The following is a 17,974-nucleotide window of genomic DNA, read 5'->3' as shown; positions in this document are numbered from 1 at the left end:
AATTTCTCTTATGAATATCGATGCAAAAATCCTCAATAAAATTCTCGCTAACCGAATCCAAGATCACATTAAAGCAATCATCCATCCTGACCAAGTAGGTTTTATTCCAGGAATGCAGGGATGGTTTAATATACGAAAATCCATCAATGTAATCCACTATATAAACAAACTCAAAGACAAAAACCACATGATCATCTCGTTGGATGCAGAAAAAGCATTTGACAAGATCCAACACCCATTCATGATAAAAGTTCTGGAAAGATCAGGAATTCAAGGCCCATACCTAAACATGATAAAAGCAATCTACAGCAAACCAATAGCCAACATCAAAGTAAATGGAGAGAAGCTGGAAGCAATCCCACTAAAATCAGGGACTAGACAAGGCTGCCCACTTTCTCCCTACCTTTTCAACATAGTACTTGAAGTATTAGCCAGAGCAATTCGACAACAAAAGGAGATCAAGGGGATACAAATTGGAAAAGAGGAAGTCAAAATATCACTTTTTGCAGATGATATGATAGTATATATAAGTGACCCTAAAAATTCTACCAGAGAACTCCTAAACCTGATAAACAGCTTCGGTGAAGTAGCTGGATATAAAATAAACTCAAACAAGTCAATGGCCTTTCTCTATACAAAGAATAAACAGGCTGAGAAAGAAATTAGGGAAACAACACCCTTCTCAATAGTCACAAATAATATAAAATATCTTGGCGTGACTCTAACTAAGGAAGTGAAAGATCTGTATGATAAAAACTTCAAATCTCTGAAGAAAGAAATTAAGGAAGATCTCAGAAGATGGAAAGATCTCTCATGCTCATGGATTGGCAGGATCAACATTGTAAAAATGGCTATCTTGCCAAAAGCAATCTACAGATTCAATGCAATCCCCATCAAAATTCCAACTCAATTCTTCAACGAATTGGAAGGAGCAATTTGCAAATTTGTCTGGAATAACAAAAAACCTAGGATAGCAAAAAGTCTTCTCAAGGATAAAAGAACTTCTGGCGGAATCACCATGCCAGACCTAAAGCTTTACTACAGAGCAATTGTGATAAAAACTGCATGGTACTGGTATAGAGACAGACAAGTAGACCAATGGAATAGAATTGAAGACCCAGAAATGAACCCACACACCTATGGTCACTTGATCTTCGACAAGGGAGCTAAAACCATCCAGTGGAAGAAAGACAGCATTTTCAACAATTGGTGCTGGCACAACTGGTTGTTATCGTGTAGAAGAATGCGAATCGATCCATACTTATCTCCTTGTACTAAGGTCAAATCTAAGTGGATCAAGGAACTTCACATAAAACCAGAGACACTGAAACTTATAGAGGAGAAAGTGGGGAAAAGCCTTGAAGATATGGGCACAGGGGAAAAATTCCTGAACAGAACAGCAATGGCTTGTGCTGTAAGATCGAGAATTGACAAATGGGACCTAATGAAACTCCAAAGTTTCTGCAAGGCAAAAGACACCGTCAATAAGACAAAAAGACCACCAACAGATTGGGAAAGGATCTTTACCTATCCTAAATCAGATAGGGGACTAATATCCAACATATATAAAGAACTCAAGAAGGTGGACTTCAGAAAATCAAATAACCCCATTAAAAAATGGGGCTCAGAACTGAACAAAGAATTCTCACCTGAGGAATACCGAATGGCAGAGAAGCACTTGAAAAAATGTTCAACATCCTTAATCATCAGGGAAATGCAAATCAAAACAACCCTGAGATTCCACCTCACACCAGTCAGAATGGCTAAGATCAAAAATTCAGGTGACAGCAGATGCTGGCGAGGATGTGGAGAAAGAGGAACACTCCTCCATTGTTGGTGGGAGTGCAGGCTTGTACAACCACTCTGGAAATCAGTCTGGCGGTTCCTCAGAAAACTGGACATAGTACTACCGGAGGATCCAGCAATACCTCTCCTGGGCATATATCCAGAAGATGCCCCAACAGGTAAGAAGGACACATGCTCCACTATGTTCATAGCAGCCTTATGTATAATAGCCAGAAGCTGGAAAGAACCTAGATGCCCCTCAACAGAGGAATGGATACAGAAAATGTGGTACATCTACACAATGGAGTACTACTCAGCTATTAAAAAGAATGAATTTATGAAATTCCTAGCCAAATGGATGGACCTGGAGGGCATCATCCTGAGTGAGGTAACACATTCACAAAGAAACTCACACAATATGTATTCACTGATAAGTGGATATTAGCCCCAAACCTAGGATACCCAAGATATAAGATATAATTTGCTAAACACATGAAACTCAAGAAGAATGAAGACTGAAGTGTGGACACTATGCCCCTCCTTAGATTTGGGAACAAAACACCCATGGAAGGAGTTACAGAGACGGAGTTTGGAGCTGAGATGAAAGGATGGACCATGTAGAGACTGCCATATCCAGGGATCCACCCCATAATCAGCATCCAAACGCTGACACCATTGCATACACTAGCAAGATTTTATTGAAAGGACGCAGATGTAGCTGTCTCTTGTGAGACTATGCCGGGGCCCAGCAAACACAGAAGTGGATGCTCACAGTCAGCTAATGGATGGATCATAGGGCTCCCAATGGAGGAGCTAGAGAAAGTAGCCAAGGAGCTAAAGGGATATGCAACCCTATAGGTGGAACAACATTATGAGCTAACCAGTACCCCGGAGCTCTTGACTCTAGCTGCATATATATCAAAAGATGGCCTAGTCGGCCATCACTGGAAAGAGAGGCCCATTGGACTTGCAAACTTTATATGCCCAGTACAGGGGAACACCAGGGCCAAAAAGGGGGAGTGGGTGGGCAGGGGAGTGGGGGTGGGTGGATATGGGGGACTTTTGGTATAGCATTGGAAATGTAAATGAGTTAAATACCTAATAAAAATGGAAAAAAAAAAAGAGTCTTCCAAAATTTTGCTTCTAAAAAGCATTGTGAAGACACGCTTTTACATAGAAGCCTTTGGGCTATCATACACACAATAATTCTAGAATTCAGTCATTGGTATGTATGAGTAAGGTGACATAGCCCCATATGATTATGTCATACTTCTAAATGTGTTGATGAATTAATAATGGACAGAGCCTAGTAGCATTTAGATATTTCAATATTCATGTGTTGATTAAAAGGAAGACATAAAACTGTAATATTCCTTCAAGTCTGCAATAAAATTTCTTTATACTGTTTGTCAACATTCCTAAGGTACTACTACTATACTCTTCATTATGAAAAATTATCATATTTTCTTTCTTCCAAAATAGCTGTGTTACCAGACAGTACAACTCCCTGTCATCAGTGTGTGATGGAGTAGATGCAAGATAATTGTCTGTGCCCACATTTAGCCTCCCTTCTCCAGGTTTTCTTCACTCTTCAAAATATTTCTTTTTTACATTTAAATATAATTACTGAAATCTCCCTTTTTCCTTTCTTTGAACTTCCAATATAGCTCCTCCCTGTTCTTAAAATTCATGGCCTCTTTTCTCTGTAGTTTTTATTGTATACATACACACACACACACACACACACACACACACACACACACACACACACACACATGCACACACACGCACACACGTGCACACACACGCACACACACACGTTTTCTCCCCACCTTGCCTCTCATTGTTTATGGACACACAGAAAGGATCCAAAACCTTTCTGCTTCTCTTTTTAAAAAGCAAATATTCATCTCATGGGTAACAATAAAATAAAATAAAACAAAGAAAACCAAACAAACCAGAATAAGACAAAACAAATAAGAAACAGAGCTCTAAGTGCATATAGACACAAAAACACACAAGGGGATAATGTAAAAACACAAAACCAGACCCATAAAGCAGCTCGCAATACAGGTAATGTTGAAAACAATGCCTTGACAAAATTATGAGACATAGAACCTCCAGACCCTCCAAAGATACTTTTGAAATTGCTTTCTCTTGGCCATCTACTTCTGGGGATGGGGTCAGCTCTTAAGAGGAGTTTCTTTCCCTACTGAGACTCCCTTGGAGGACACTAATTTTTACTTTGTAAGTGGTTACCAATTTCAGGTAGTTTCTGGGTTATGGATAGGGTAGGAGTATGTGTACACTTCTCCTTTCAGGTCTAGGACGCCATCTGGCACAGATGTGTGCAGGCCCTGGGTAACTTAATTTCTCGAAAGCTCTTCATCCCAATCTTCTGGCAGCCAGATGATTGATGATGATTGATTGAAGGTGAGAATAATATTTTATCAAATATTCTCTTAACTTGAAAGATAAATTCAATAAGTTATCATCTATTTATATTATTCATATCTTATAATGTTTCATTGAATGTAGCATTGATATGCAAATTAACATTTCATTATGACTGAATTGAAAAGGGGGAAATAAAATATACTTGCCCTGAGAAACTCTCTGACATCAAAGGTAGTAGAAAGCCATAACTCTGATTTGCACTTAGATATATTGCTGCTTTACTGAGAAGCTCTAATGTACATGATATAATGTATCACATACACACAAAAACACACACACACACACACAGACACACACACACACTCACACACACACACACAGACACACACACTCACACACACACACACACACACAGAAACACACACTCAAGCCTACATCAGACATCTTTCCTCACTAATTCCCTTCCCCCCTACCAAACTGTAGGAAATGGCTGAATAGGAAGCAAAAAGAGGAAAGGATGAAACAGTGGGAGTCTGGGGAGGAATAGTGTGAAATGATGTCATGTGTGGTTATTACATAAGCTCAGGAACTCACAGCACTTGTGCTTACCCGCATAAGACCTATACAAGGTCTAGGTAGACACAACGCTAAGTCACTGTAGTATGCATTGGCAGGTGATAACTGCTAGAGAAGTGAGAATCAACTCTGAGGGTGTGGTCACTGGCAGGTTTCCCATATTTCAGTGACTATCCCTGCAGCCCATTCATGGACCACACTACTTGGACTTATATCAACGGCAACAACTGAAAAGAAGACAAGAAAGTTGGGTGAGATTGCATCTTTGTGTATGGAAGGAGTTGAGGGGGGAATTGAGAATGAATGTGATCATATTTTGTAGCCCATATGAATGAAATTCTCAAAAATAAAGGAGAATTACAAAAGAAATAAATACAAAAACATTTTCACAATAAAGGAGAAAAAGTATTAATTTTGAAATTTTCCTCTTTGGTCTCTATTGATCAAACACTCTGAGGTTCCCTCCTGGCCTTTTTCTGCTCTGCAGGCAACTGAATATTTCTGGCTGTGTTTGAGAACATTTGTCCCACAACCCTTTGCTAGAGAGGGTGTAATAAGACATTAAATATGAATGAGATTTGTAAAATCAAAAGAAATTAAGAACAAAGAACTGATATTGGGATTTAACTATACAGTCCTAAGAGACCAATTCTTCACCATGAAGGGAAAACAGCAACTGAGAAATAAATCAACCTTCTCTTCCCTCTGCATCAAGTGATGCTCCCTTAATTACCAATCACACAAGTAATAAAGTCACAATTAAATAAAGAAATCATAATGTTCTTAGACCCTTTCAAACTTAGCACAAAAGGGTATGCATTCTAACCGACTTCATACAAAATTATCCTATTTATTGCCTAAGATAAATAGAATTTAGTTTTCCTTTATTAGTCATGATTCTATTCAGTTAGAAGAAAGATTCAAACTAGCACAGTGCCTGATGGTGGATTTTTTAACTCAATTTTCTTTTGATTCTTGGACAATAATTTGTCTAACTTAAAAATATATCAGAGTTGCTTCAGAATTCTGGTGTGCTTAGTCACACTGTAAGTGTGGTCATTCAGCAAAGATACTTGAGGAAACCCAGACCCAAAACCAACTAATGAAGGAAAAAGAAGTTGAGACGTATACATTTCAGACAGTAGTTGTCCAGTTATTGTCCTTGATCATCAATACTTTCTATTTGAACAAAGAAATCTTTCTGAGGGAGAAATACATTTGATGTTCTAGATAAAATCAGATACAAGAGCTTGACAAACCCTAGTAAACTTGATTTGGGGAAGAATATGCACATTAATCTCATTCTCAACAAGCAACATCAAACCCTCATTATTGTGGATACTGGAATTGGAATGGCTAAGGTTGGCTTGATCAATAACCTTGGCACTATTGCCAAGTCAGGCACCAAAGTCTTCATGGAGTCTTTGCAGGCTGGTGAAGATATCTCTATGATGGGCCAGTTTGGTGTTGGTTTTTACTCTGCATATTTGGTTGCTGAGAAAGTAACTATCATCATGAAGCATAATGATGATGAGCAGTATGCCTGGAACTCCTCAGCTGAGGGAATATTTCCCAGTGAGAATGGACACAGGAGAAACATGGGTCATGGTTCAAAGGTTATCTCACATCTGAAAGACCAAACTGAGTATTTGGAGGAAAGGAAAATAAAGGAGATTGTGATGAAACATTCTGTTTATTGGCTATCCCAGTATGCTCTTTGTTGAGAAGGGATGTGATAAGAAAGTCATTGATGATGAGGCTGAAGAAAAGGAAGAGAATGAAAAAGAAGAAAAGGAGTCTGGTGACAACACACTGAAATAGATGTTGGTTCTGAAGAAGAAGAGGAGGAGGAGAAGGAGAGGAGAAGGAAGAAGGAGAGGAGGAGGAGAAGGAGGAGGAGGAGGAAGAAGAAGAAGAAGAAGAAGAAGAAGAAGAAGAAGAAGAAGAAGAAGAAGAAGAAGAAGAAGAAGAAGAAGAAGAAGAAGAAGAGAAGGAGGAGGAGGAAGAAGAGGAGGAGAAGGAGAAGGAGAAGGAGAACGAGAGAAGGGAAGGAGAAGGAGAAGGAGAAGGAGAAGGAGAAGGAGAAGGAGAGAAGGGAAGGAGAAGGAGAAGGAGAAGGAGAAGGAGAAGGAGAAGGAGAAGGAGAAGGAGAAGGAGAAGGAGAAGGAGAAAGATGGTGACAGGAAGAAAAAGAAGATACAGAAAAAGTACATTAATCAAGAAGAACCCAACAAAACAAAGCCAATTCGAACCAGAAATCCTGATGACATTACTGATGAAGATACAGAGTGTTCTACAAGAGCTTAATCAGAAATTGGAAAGAACACTTGACAGTAAAGCATTTTTCTGTTGAAGGACAATTATAATTCTGGCTCTACTTTTTATCTCAATTGGTGGCTCCTTTTGATTTATTTGAAATCAGAAAGAAAAAGAACATCATCAAGTTGTATGTATGAAGAGTTCTTACCATGGATTACTGTGAGGAGTTAATCCCTGAATATCTGAATTTCATTAGAGGGGGTAGTGGATTCCTAGAATCTCCCTCTAAATATTTCCCATGAGTGCTACAGCAAAGCAAAATTCTGAAAGTCATCAGAAAGAATTTTGTCAATAAATGTTTCGAACTATTTACTGAACCGACAGAAGATAAAGAGAACTACAAAAAAAATTATGAGTCCTTCTCAAATAATATAAAGCCTGGAATCTGAAGGAGCTTTCAAAGCTGTTCTGATACTACACATCTGTTTCTGGCGATGAGATGGTTTCTTTCAAGGATTATTGCACCAACATGAAGGAAAACCAGAAGCACATCTATTTTTTTTCCCACAGGTGAGACCAAGGAGGATGTTGATAACTCAGCTTGTGTGGAATGTCTCCAAAAGCATGGCTTAGAAGTAATCTATATGTTTGAGCTCTTTGATGAATATTGTGTTCAACAGCTGAAGGAATTTGAGGCCAAGACCTGGTGTCAGTTACCAAAGAAGGACTGGAACTTCAAGAAGATGAAGAGAAAAAGAAGAAACAGGAAGAGAAAAAGACAAAATTTGTAAATTTCTGCAAAATTTTGAAAATAGTTTGAAGAAAAAGGTTGAAAAGGTGGTTGTGTCACACCAATTGGTGACATCCCTGTGCTGTATTGTCACAAGTACATATGAGTGAACAGCAAACATGGAGCAAACCATGAAAGCTCAAGCCCTCAGAGACAACTCAACAATGGGTTGTGTGACAGCACAAGAAACACTTGGAGATATACCCTAATCACTCCATTACTGAAAGTCTAAGTATTGGTTTAGGAATTGGACTAGGTATTGATGAGGATAATCCTACAGTGAATACCAGTGGTGCTGAAACTGAAGAAATGCCATCTAATCTTCACCAGAACGATGTGTTTGATGCTTACCTTCATTCCTTCTGGTAATATATTTTCCATGATTTTTGTTTATTTTTAACCTTTAAACCATCTGTAGATAAAATTTCTACATGTGATACTGTGATACTATAGGTTTGACTCAAAAGGTTGATAGAATGTTTGTTTTAAGATGTAATGTAACCTACTGACTGTTAATGTTAACTTTGTGGTCTGAAGAGTTTAGTTGTTGAACTGGATTCCTTAGTAGACTAAATTAAGATGGCTTAACATTCACCTTAATTTTTTTTCATTCCCTGTGGTTAATTCTGCATGTAGTAGTCTTAGAAGTAAATATAAGTTAAAACAACTTGACAGAGGAATTCCCCAAGTGGCTTGTTTTCCAAAGTACCAAGAATAAAACCCTAAGTTTCCCTAGGTCTTGTAGCTTAGCAAGGCTTGTGAATGAAAGTATAGTGTCCAATCATATTCTGCTTTAAAAGATAAATACATATGGGATAAAAAGAAAAAAATCATATTAAAAATGTATTGCTAAAAGTGGTAAAGGGAGATGGTACTGGAATGCAAGAAACTTGTCTTTCATGCCTCTACACTGTTCCTGCTGACTCTAGAAGATTGTTTATTGTCTTGGAAACTATTCTTTTAGCATACCAACTGTCCCTGTGTCATTTCCTTTTGGTACATGGATTCATTCATCTCTATAGAAGGTCTTTTCTCATAGAAATATACCAGAAGATACAATTAAGTATATTTTTCATTGCATTTTACTGTGCTTCTTAAGCATATCAATACTGTGGTGGAAATATTAATAATTTAGGGAAGATACTAACTCATGAATAATGGCTCATTATTTGAAAATGACTTGCATAAAAGATGTGTGCTATGTTTACTTGTGATTTAGAAAAAGCAGTTTTAAGTATGGGGGAAGTGATCAGTTGATAAACTGCTTCATATGCAAGCATGAACACCATATAAAGAAAAGCACAGAGCTACTAGCTACCCTAGCTACGGGAGGACGGAAACTGTGGAACCTTGGTGCTTGGTAACATGTCAACCCAACCTGATTGGTGAGTTCTTATTATGGTTTGCCTCCTAGAATTTGAAGGTAAGATTCTACTACTGAAGGTGCCACACACTTTGGACAGAGGGCTTGGAGTAATAGAACTGGAAGTGACTTAGAACCCTTATCCATGATGACTGGCTTTTGGAGTTTCAGAATAGTCTTTGCAAACTGTTATGGGTGAAAAACATTCATTAGTCCTATCCAACTGGAAGGCCTATAAACCACAGCAATGACTAGAACCACAAGATATTATGGCTCACATATCTTGGGAGTATTCAAAAGCTGTCAAACTGGTCTTAAGGCCTGCTGAACAGAAGGAGATTCAAGACTAATACTGTAAATCTAGCCAACTACCTGTGCCTGGAGAGGTTATAATCTATGGTGGAGAATATACTACCAATATAATTTCTAACTCTAAATTCTAACATTTATATCAAAGATAGTTGTGAAGCTCACTTCTCATAAGAAGCTTCTTTTTTCTGCATATGGAGACCATCACAGAGATCCACATTTAGGCAAAATACAGAGAATAAGTAGAATGCCCAACTACAACAGAAACATCTGTAATATGACTCTTAGACTCAGAAAAAAAAAATCATGGAAATGAGGATGGAAAGATAATAAGAGCCAGAGGACTAGGATAACTGCTCTTAGATAGTTTCTTCCAGACACAGCAGGGAAAATATTTCCATTATCAACACAATGGTTGCCTAAATATAACCTTAAATATTTATTCATAATATTTGTTGACAAAGTATGTGGGTTAAGGAAATTGCATGAGTTCTTGGGCCTAGATGAAGAACTCTATGCAATTGATTGCTGAAACAAAATCAGTTTTCTCAAAAAAAAAAAAAAGGCTCCATGATAGTTTTTCTAATGCCAAGGGTTAGCTGTAAACATGTGTGTTTATGTATGTGTGTGTGTGTGTGTGTGTGTGTAAGCAACACTAAATGGGTTCAGTAGGTTATATATTTGTATGCACAATATAATAATTAAAGAAATCATGAGTTTGAGAGAGGGTGCAAGCTGAATTAGAGATAGGAAGGAGGGATGAAACAATATAATGTATTAATCACATATAAAATTATTTAAAAAAATCTTTTGAGTACAGCTAGGCACAAGATAAAGCTTTTGTCTATTTACTTTACATCCTGATCATTGTCCCTCATTACAGTCACTGGTCCCTTAGTCCCTCCCCTCACTCCCCCCTCTCCTCCTCTGAGACTGTGGCGGCCTACCCTGGGTATCCCCCAACTTCCTCTTCCACTGAGCCAGACAGTTCAGGTGAGTTGGGAGAACACATTCAACAAACAAACAACATCTATAGGGATATCCCCTGTTCCCGTTGTTGGGACCTACATGAAGACCCTACTACATGGGGGGGGAGGGGGTCAGGTATCCTTAATGATTGGTATTTCAGTCTCTTAAAGCCCATAAGAGTCTAGGTTAGTTGATGCTTTTGGTCTTCCTATGGAATTCCTCTCCCCTTCAGGACCCTAAATCATTCGCCCAACTCTTGCATAAGAGTTCCTGAGCTCCATCCAGTGTTTGGTGTGACTCTATGTATCTGTCTGAGTCAGATGCTGGGTAGAGCCTCTCAGAGGGCAGCTAGGCTCCTATCACCAAGCATAGCACAGTATCATTAATAATGTCAGGTATTAGTGCTTATTCATGGGATGTGTTTCTAGTTGGGCCAGTTATTGTTTGGCCATTGCCTCAATCTCTTCTCCATACCCTGTCCCTGAATCTCACATAGATGGGGAAATACAATAGTTGTAGTAGGATGCTAGAGGGAGGAAACTGGGTAGGAGAGGAAATGGGAAAAATGGGGGTTTGGGATCAGGTGTGGGGAGAAACAGAGGAGATGGCCAGATAGTCATGAGAATGAATGGACATCTGCAGCTGGCAGCATTGGGTGGTAGTGGGTGTTGGGGGCATCTCAAGGACTGTGCCAGAGACCTGGGATAGGAGAGGCTCCTGAGAATCAATGTTTGTGTGTGGAAGGTCACCTTAGCTTAGACTCACAGCAGTGGGGATATAGAACCTTAAGAGGCCACTTCCTGTGGTCAAGCAGAAACCCCAGAGGAGTCATAGAGGTACCAACCCACACATAAAACTTTCAACACCAAATTTCTCCTGCCTATGAGATAGACACTTTTCAATTGCTAAGATTTAATGAATGTCACATCTACTGTTGTTAGAGATGCTACTATAATATATACATTAAAAGGGTAACAATTTAAATGTAATTACTAAGAAACTATTGTAAAACATCACAAAAGGAAATGCGTAAAACTAAAGTCTCCTGCTTAGTGAATTATCTCAAGTGCCCATTATTCTTCCTCCTCTTGGCACTGGAATACCGAATTCTGTCAGTGTGGCAGAAACTTCCAAAATTCTACCTCTTCCCAAAGTGACAACTTCCCTGATTGTTGCTTTAAAGACCTAATCTAGATCTATGTTCATAAATTTAATCCATCATTTGCAACATATCAAATAACCATAGGATGGCTACTGTTTTGAATTGACATTTAAGGAATTATTTTTCCTTTAACACAAACTTTCCAAGATTCATCCTTTTCATTTCTTGTATTCATGAATCAATAGTTCTTGTTGAATAGTGTTCTAGTGTATTAATAAATCATTATTGTTTGTTCCTTTTTGGATGAGCTTTCTCCTTTTTTAAAAATTTGTTCATGTTCTGATGGGGTTGTTACAAATGATACTATTCTAAATGTCTGACACACATTTCCAAGTTCATATTTTCTTACTTTCTGAAATATATAACCCAAAAAATGGAGTTTTGTAACAAAAGGCATACATTTATTCAGCTTTGTGGAAAATATGAAAATGTCTATTTTCTAAAATGGTTTTACCAAGTCAAATGGGGCATTCTTGACCTACAAATATTTTTCAATGTTTCACATCTATTCTAATATTCTCTTTGCTTAGTCTCAAAGAAATTTTGTAATAAACACATTTTTATAAATCACAGCGAGGTGGTTTGAATGTACTTGACTCAGGGAGTGGCATTATTAGGAGACATGGCCTTGTTGGAGTAAAGGTCTCCTTATTTGAGGAAGAGTGTCACTGTGGGAGTGGGCTTTGAGACTCTCCTCTGATCTAGCTAGAAGACAGTAGTCTTTTCCTGTTTGCCTTCAGAATAAGATGTAAAACTCTCAGCTCCTTCAGCTCTATGTCTGCCTGGACACTGCCATGCTTCCTACAATGATGATAATTGACTGAACCTCAGAACTTGTAAGTCAGACCCAATTAAATGTTGTCCATTATAAGAGTTGCCTTCTTCAAGATGTCTCTTTACAGAAATGAAAATCCTAAGAAACCCAGTGTATTAAAACTAACAAAAGACACATCTGTTTAAGTGAATAGAACCATGGATAATTATGGTTTGGTATGTATTTAAAACAGCCCTCTGCACCTTTCACAAAATTATTTGTTGAAGATGATTTCTTCCTTACTTTCAATACACTGTCTAGTGTTGGTCTAACTTTAAGACCAGAAATTAAGAAAGCAGTCCATAAGACAATTATGAGGAGGGCAAACCTTTAATACCAAATTAAAGTTGCTAAAACAGGAAAATTAGAAGTAGATATCATTATCACTGGGGAAATTTTACTATGGAAATCATTAACAAATAAAACTCAGGAATACATAAAAATATTAACATGCCAGGCCAAGTTTGCAGTTGTTTGTACTAAAGGTATGATCTGCCTTGGAATTTCAAATCAAAAAATGAAATGGGAGTAGTAGTAGTAGTAGTAGTAGTAGTAGTAGTAGTAGTAGTAGTAGTATGATGCTAAGTCAATGAATATAAACTATCAAATTAAAAGAATTAAGGAAAAATATAATTACAAACACAAAGAGAAAGCTTTTTGCTAAATTTAAATCATTCATTTATTTAAAAAAATTCATCAAGTTAAAATAAAATACAATTAATAAAGCGAAGGAACACTATCATTAATCATGTTAAACACATGATGTTTACTAACAAAATATGGAAAGATTTCTGCTGATATTGTAACCAAACAAGAATGTTTCTTTTCCTTCCTTATAATCATTACATCAGAGATCTCACAAATACAGCTAAGCAAGAAACCTAAATATAAAAACTGAAATGGAGGTACAAACTTGTTGCATGTATACTCACAGTGGCATGTAGGAAATCCTAAATATAAACTGTAAGGCCCCTTGGGCCACAGCAGTAGCCACTCCACTCTCTAGACTTCTCTATTGACCACAACTACCATTTCCAGAACCTCAAGTCTTCAGAGTGGCCAAGTTCTGCCCTACATGGGAAAAAAATGCAAGAGCAGGGTACAAAATCCCACCAACCCCTGATCTTGCCATAGGATCAGGCCATTTAATCCCTCTGACCACCCTGAAAAGTTCTTCCCCACAAGAAACCCTATACAAAGCCTAGCATGGCTGCTCAGCTCTCTGGTGCTTCTTGCCATAACAGAGGCAGCAAGCCTCTTGTGTTTTTGCCTCTCAATATATCTTCTGTGAAGTTTGTTGCACAGTATGACATTATGATATAACTTGGCTCCTAATTTCCAGGATACCTTTCCCTCTCAGCTGTCACACTTACATACTACAATATATCTGTTATTATGAGTATTATGGTGCCTCGGGATGTTATTAATTAAAAATAAATGTTGGTTCATGACTGAATACTACAGAATTCTGTTTCTCAGAGAGGAAAACATTATCCAGTATAAAAGTTTGCATTATCAAAGCTTACTTCTACCTTGTAGAATACAACATTTTGAAAACATTGCATCTGATATGGTTTAATTTAAGGTTGGTAACGATTTTCTAGGCAAAAAGTGAGTCCCTGTACAGTAATAAGATTTGAAATAATTATGTGGACATCTTTAATTTATAATTAGAAATGCAATTATCATAGAGATGGAAAAGACCAAGCTATCACAAGCAGTATATTTTTTTGTGTTTCAGTAAGTCGAATTCATTAGTGAGTGTCTATTTACATCAGGCAGTTTAGGTACAGCTGGTAAAACAAAATTTAATAACGTTTTCTAGCCCATGCTTTCTTAAATTTTTTCGCTCAATCACTTCTTTTGAGGAAATGTATACAATTTTTGTATATTGTTATATAAAATAGGTATACCAATAAAATATTTACTGGTAACAAATTATAAGAAAAATTATTTTCAACAAGTCTTTGGAACTTGTGCAATTTTACCATTCATTCCATATACAACCACCAAACCCAGACACTATTGTGTATGCCACAAAGATTTTGCTGACAGGACCCTGACATAGCTCTCTCTTGTGAGGCTATGCCAATGCCTGGCAAATACAGAAGTGGATGCTCACAGTCATCTATTGGATGGAACACAGGGTCCTTAATGAAGGAGCTAGAAAAATTACCCAAGGAGCTAAAGGTGTCTGCAACCCTATAGGAGGAACAACAATATTAACTAACCAATAACCCCCCCCCCCAGAGCTGTGTCTCTAGTTTCATATGTAGCAGAAGATGGCTTAATCAACCATCAATGGGAGGAGAGGCCCTTGGTCTTGCAAATTCATATGCCCCAGTAGAGGGGAATGCCAGCGCCAGGAAGCAGGAGTGGGTGGGTTGGGGAGCAGGGTGGCAGAAGGGAATAGGGAGCTTTGGGGATAGCATTTGAAATGTAACCGAAGACAATATCTAATAAAAATGCCAAAAAAGATGAGAGATATTTTTACACTATTGAGTGGGAGCCCTTGTTTACTTTTACAAAAATAATTGATTTATTTTGTGTGTGTGTAATGTTTGGAACTCCAGACTTATAGCATCTTCATTGTTTTCTAGAAATTATTGCATTAGATTTATAACAATCAATGCTGCTAACACCAGTGCACAGACATGTATTACAAAATGTCAGAAGTAGATTTAGGGTCATTTCTGAACTTCTTAAAGAATCCCATCCTAATTCTAAGCCAAGACCTCTTTTATGAAACTCATTTGCAACTCAACCATCATTTTTGAAGTCTAACACAGTACAATAATTTGATACTTATATTTCAAGGGACAATGATAAGAAAATATTGAAGTCTTTATTTTTTTTTTACAATGAGAAATGTTTTTTTTACAAGGGTAGAAAACATTGCATGCACAGTAATCACACTCTGATCCTTAACAGGTGATGCCCTAAATTTTGAACTGATTTGCTTAAGAAAGTATTCTCTCATTTTGTGTGATATGCCATCATGAACAGTAAAGTCTGCATGCTGTGTGTGTTGAGGATCAAGGCTGCAATGAAGTCAGAACATGCAAAATTCACTAATTCACACATACTTTACATTCATCCATATTTGATTCTATATTATTTATGTGTATTGTGCCCTCAGGAACCTTTTAATGTTTTATGACCCTCATGTTCATTTACAGAACCCCAAATAGGACCCTATCCCTGACTTTACGAAGCTTTGTTCTAGATTACAATGGGAAAGATATGGCAACAGGACAGGCTATATACAAAAGATTCAGCCTCATGACTTGCTTCATAAATACCCTGATTTTACTGCTAAGATGTACTATCCATAGGAAACTTTTTGATTATTCCTCTGTTATTTCTGTGGCTCAAATACATACACTTCTGAATATTCAGCATCCATTATTTTCCCCTAGTCTTAATCATTGCACCTTGCTCGCAGAATCCAAACTAAAATCACCATGAATTTTAAAATATACTATACTTATTACTGCAATGCATATTGATTTGCACCTGGTTTTCCCCTGTCATGTTGGGGGAGTTTTTCATAATGTTCTTCACAAGTGCCTTAGAGACAGGAAGCATTGGAAAAGCTGCATTCTTTGTATGGAGGGTCCGCTTGCGACTGGTAAGACTAATCACTATTCAATGTGCTTAGTAGTATTAGAGAATACAAATATTGTAACACCAAAAATATGCTATTTAGGATACAGTTTCAGAGTCAGGCAGTAGTGGCACACGCCTTTAATCCCAGCACTTGGGAGGGAGAGGCAGGCATATTTCTGCGTTCGAGGTCAGCCTGGTTTACAGAGTGAGTTCCAGGACAGCCCGGGCTACACAGAGAAACCCTGTCTTGAAACAAACAAACAAACAAACAAACCAACAGGATACAGTTTCAGCTCATTAGTTGGTCATGACATATGGTTCTCTAGATTAACTCCTTCTGACATGTTTATCCCAAATTTTTGTTTTATTAGCATATTTTATTTGTATGTAATAAAGAATGTGATGGTTTGTATATGTTTGGCCCAGGGGTTTCTCTTGGGTCCTCCCTGATTCTGGCTTTTATGATGTCTCTGCCTCACATTGAGCCTTGAGAACAGAGGTCATACAAATGTCTCACTGGTCATGTGGGGCTGAGAACTCTACTAATATTTGTTCTCAGCATGTTGATCAGTTTTGAGTTTCTTTGTTAATCATAGTATACTGCACGAATAACATTTTCTGCAGTAGTCCGAGCTGTGTGGATTTTATGGAATTCTATTTTAAAAGGAGGCCTTAAAGAAATAACATAGTTCACTCGTCTGATCAGATGACTTCTGGCAAAGCACAACGATGAGCTATGTCTGATTGAATCTATAAAACATCTGAAATACAATTTAAATAAAATCAAAGAAAGTAATTATAGATATATGCAGACTATGTGACATAATAATTGAACAAAGTAATATATTATAAATTTAAGTATTATATATAATTGAATCTTCTGTTATGTAAAATGTAAATTAAAAGAAATGTATGCTTTAAATCAAAGCATTTGGGGTTAAATAAGCTTTAAACATTGATAGGCCCTTTAGATCTGTAAAAATAGAAACGCAGAGATTAAGAACATAGTACAGGTTTAGGCAAATATATTTCATTGTGTATTATCTTAATAATTTAAAGAACTGACCAACTGACTATGACTATAACATATAAAATCATTTGTTTTCTTTGTGATCTTACCAAATGGTGAAGAAGCAAGAGGCTAAGAAGGTACTAGGTTCCCTTGTCTAGTCAGCTGGACAGAGCTACCAGCAACAGATGCTGGCCATGCCCAAGCCTTCCACAGTCCATAGTGTATGCAGAGGCACTTTCGACATTCTTCCCGTGAACTGAGAGTAGGTCATTGCAAGACAAACTGTTGGTGCCTCTGTGTTACCTTTTCATGGTTACACTTACAGACACAAAGACCTCATATCACATAAAGCACTTTTGTGTTTCTTTCAACTAATGTTCGGTTTGTTTTTGAAGACAGCTCATCTTAAATTGATTACAGACAGCCTAGAGAGCAATTGAAAGTATAATTTTGTCCAATTGCCAATTAATCAGGAGTTAAAAGCACTTGAGCAGAGAATTGGCAAATGCTCCAGTCACAGCAAAGACTGGGGCCTTCTTTATCATATAAATGAAGACATTTTCTATCAAAGTAAAAAGTCATGGAAAATGAATAGGCATTATGATCACATTACCAAAGTCATTTAATTTTGTTTTTCCTCTTTTATGAAATTTGTCATAGAATAAGTAGATGGCACTGGGCGTAACACATTGCTGCTGGTAACTTAACCACATGGATATTTACTGACTCTTCCAGAACAGGATTTATCTTTCCTTGTGATGCCTTAAAACTTCCAGTGCATGGTGCCAACTGTCCTCAGCCACAGTCAGTTGTGCTTTAGACTTCTCTTTGTTTTATGTGGTCACAGGCTCAGCAGTGAGCTCGTTCCCAGATCACGGAGCTTCCTTTGTCAGCTTCCTTCTGCACTGTTACAGAAGTAGATTGATGTT

The 17,974-nt window shown here is 37.5% G+C and overlaps 1 pseudogene; it reads left to right on the top strand.

Moving 5' to 3' along the window:
• Positions 1-8,176, top strand: part of Gm2033 — a 48,522-nt pseudogene extending 40,346 nt beyond the window's left edge.
• Positions 8,177-17,974: the final 9,798 nt, after the last annotated feature.

Source organism: Mus musculus, chromosome 8 (assembly GCF_000001635.26).
Source record: "Mus musculus strain C57BL/6J chromosome 8, GRCm38.p6 C57BL/6J".
Lineage (NCBI taxonomy): Eukaryota > Metazoa > Chordata > Mammalia > Rodentia > Muridae > Mus > Mus musculus.
The sequence above is the reverse complement of the archived record's forward strand: the minus strand, read 5'-3'. Positions and strand labels throughout refer to the sequence as shown.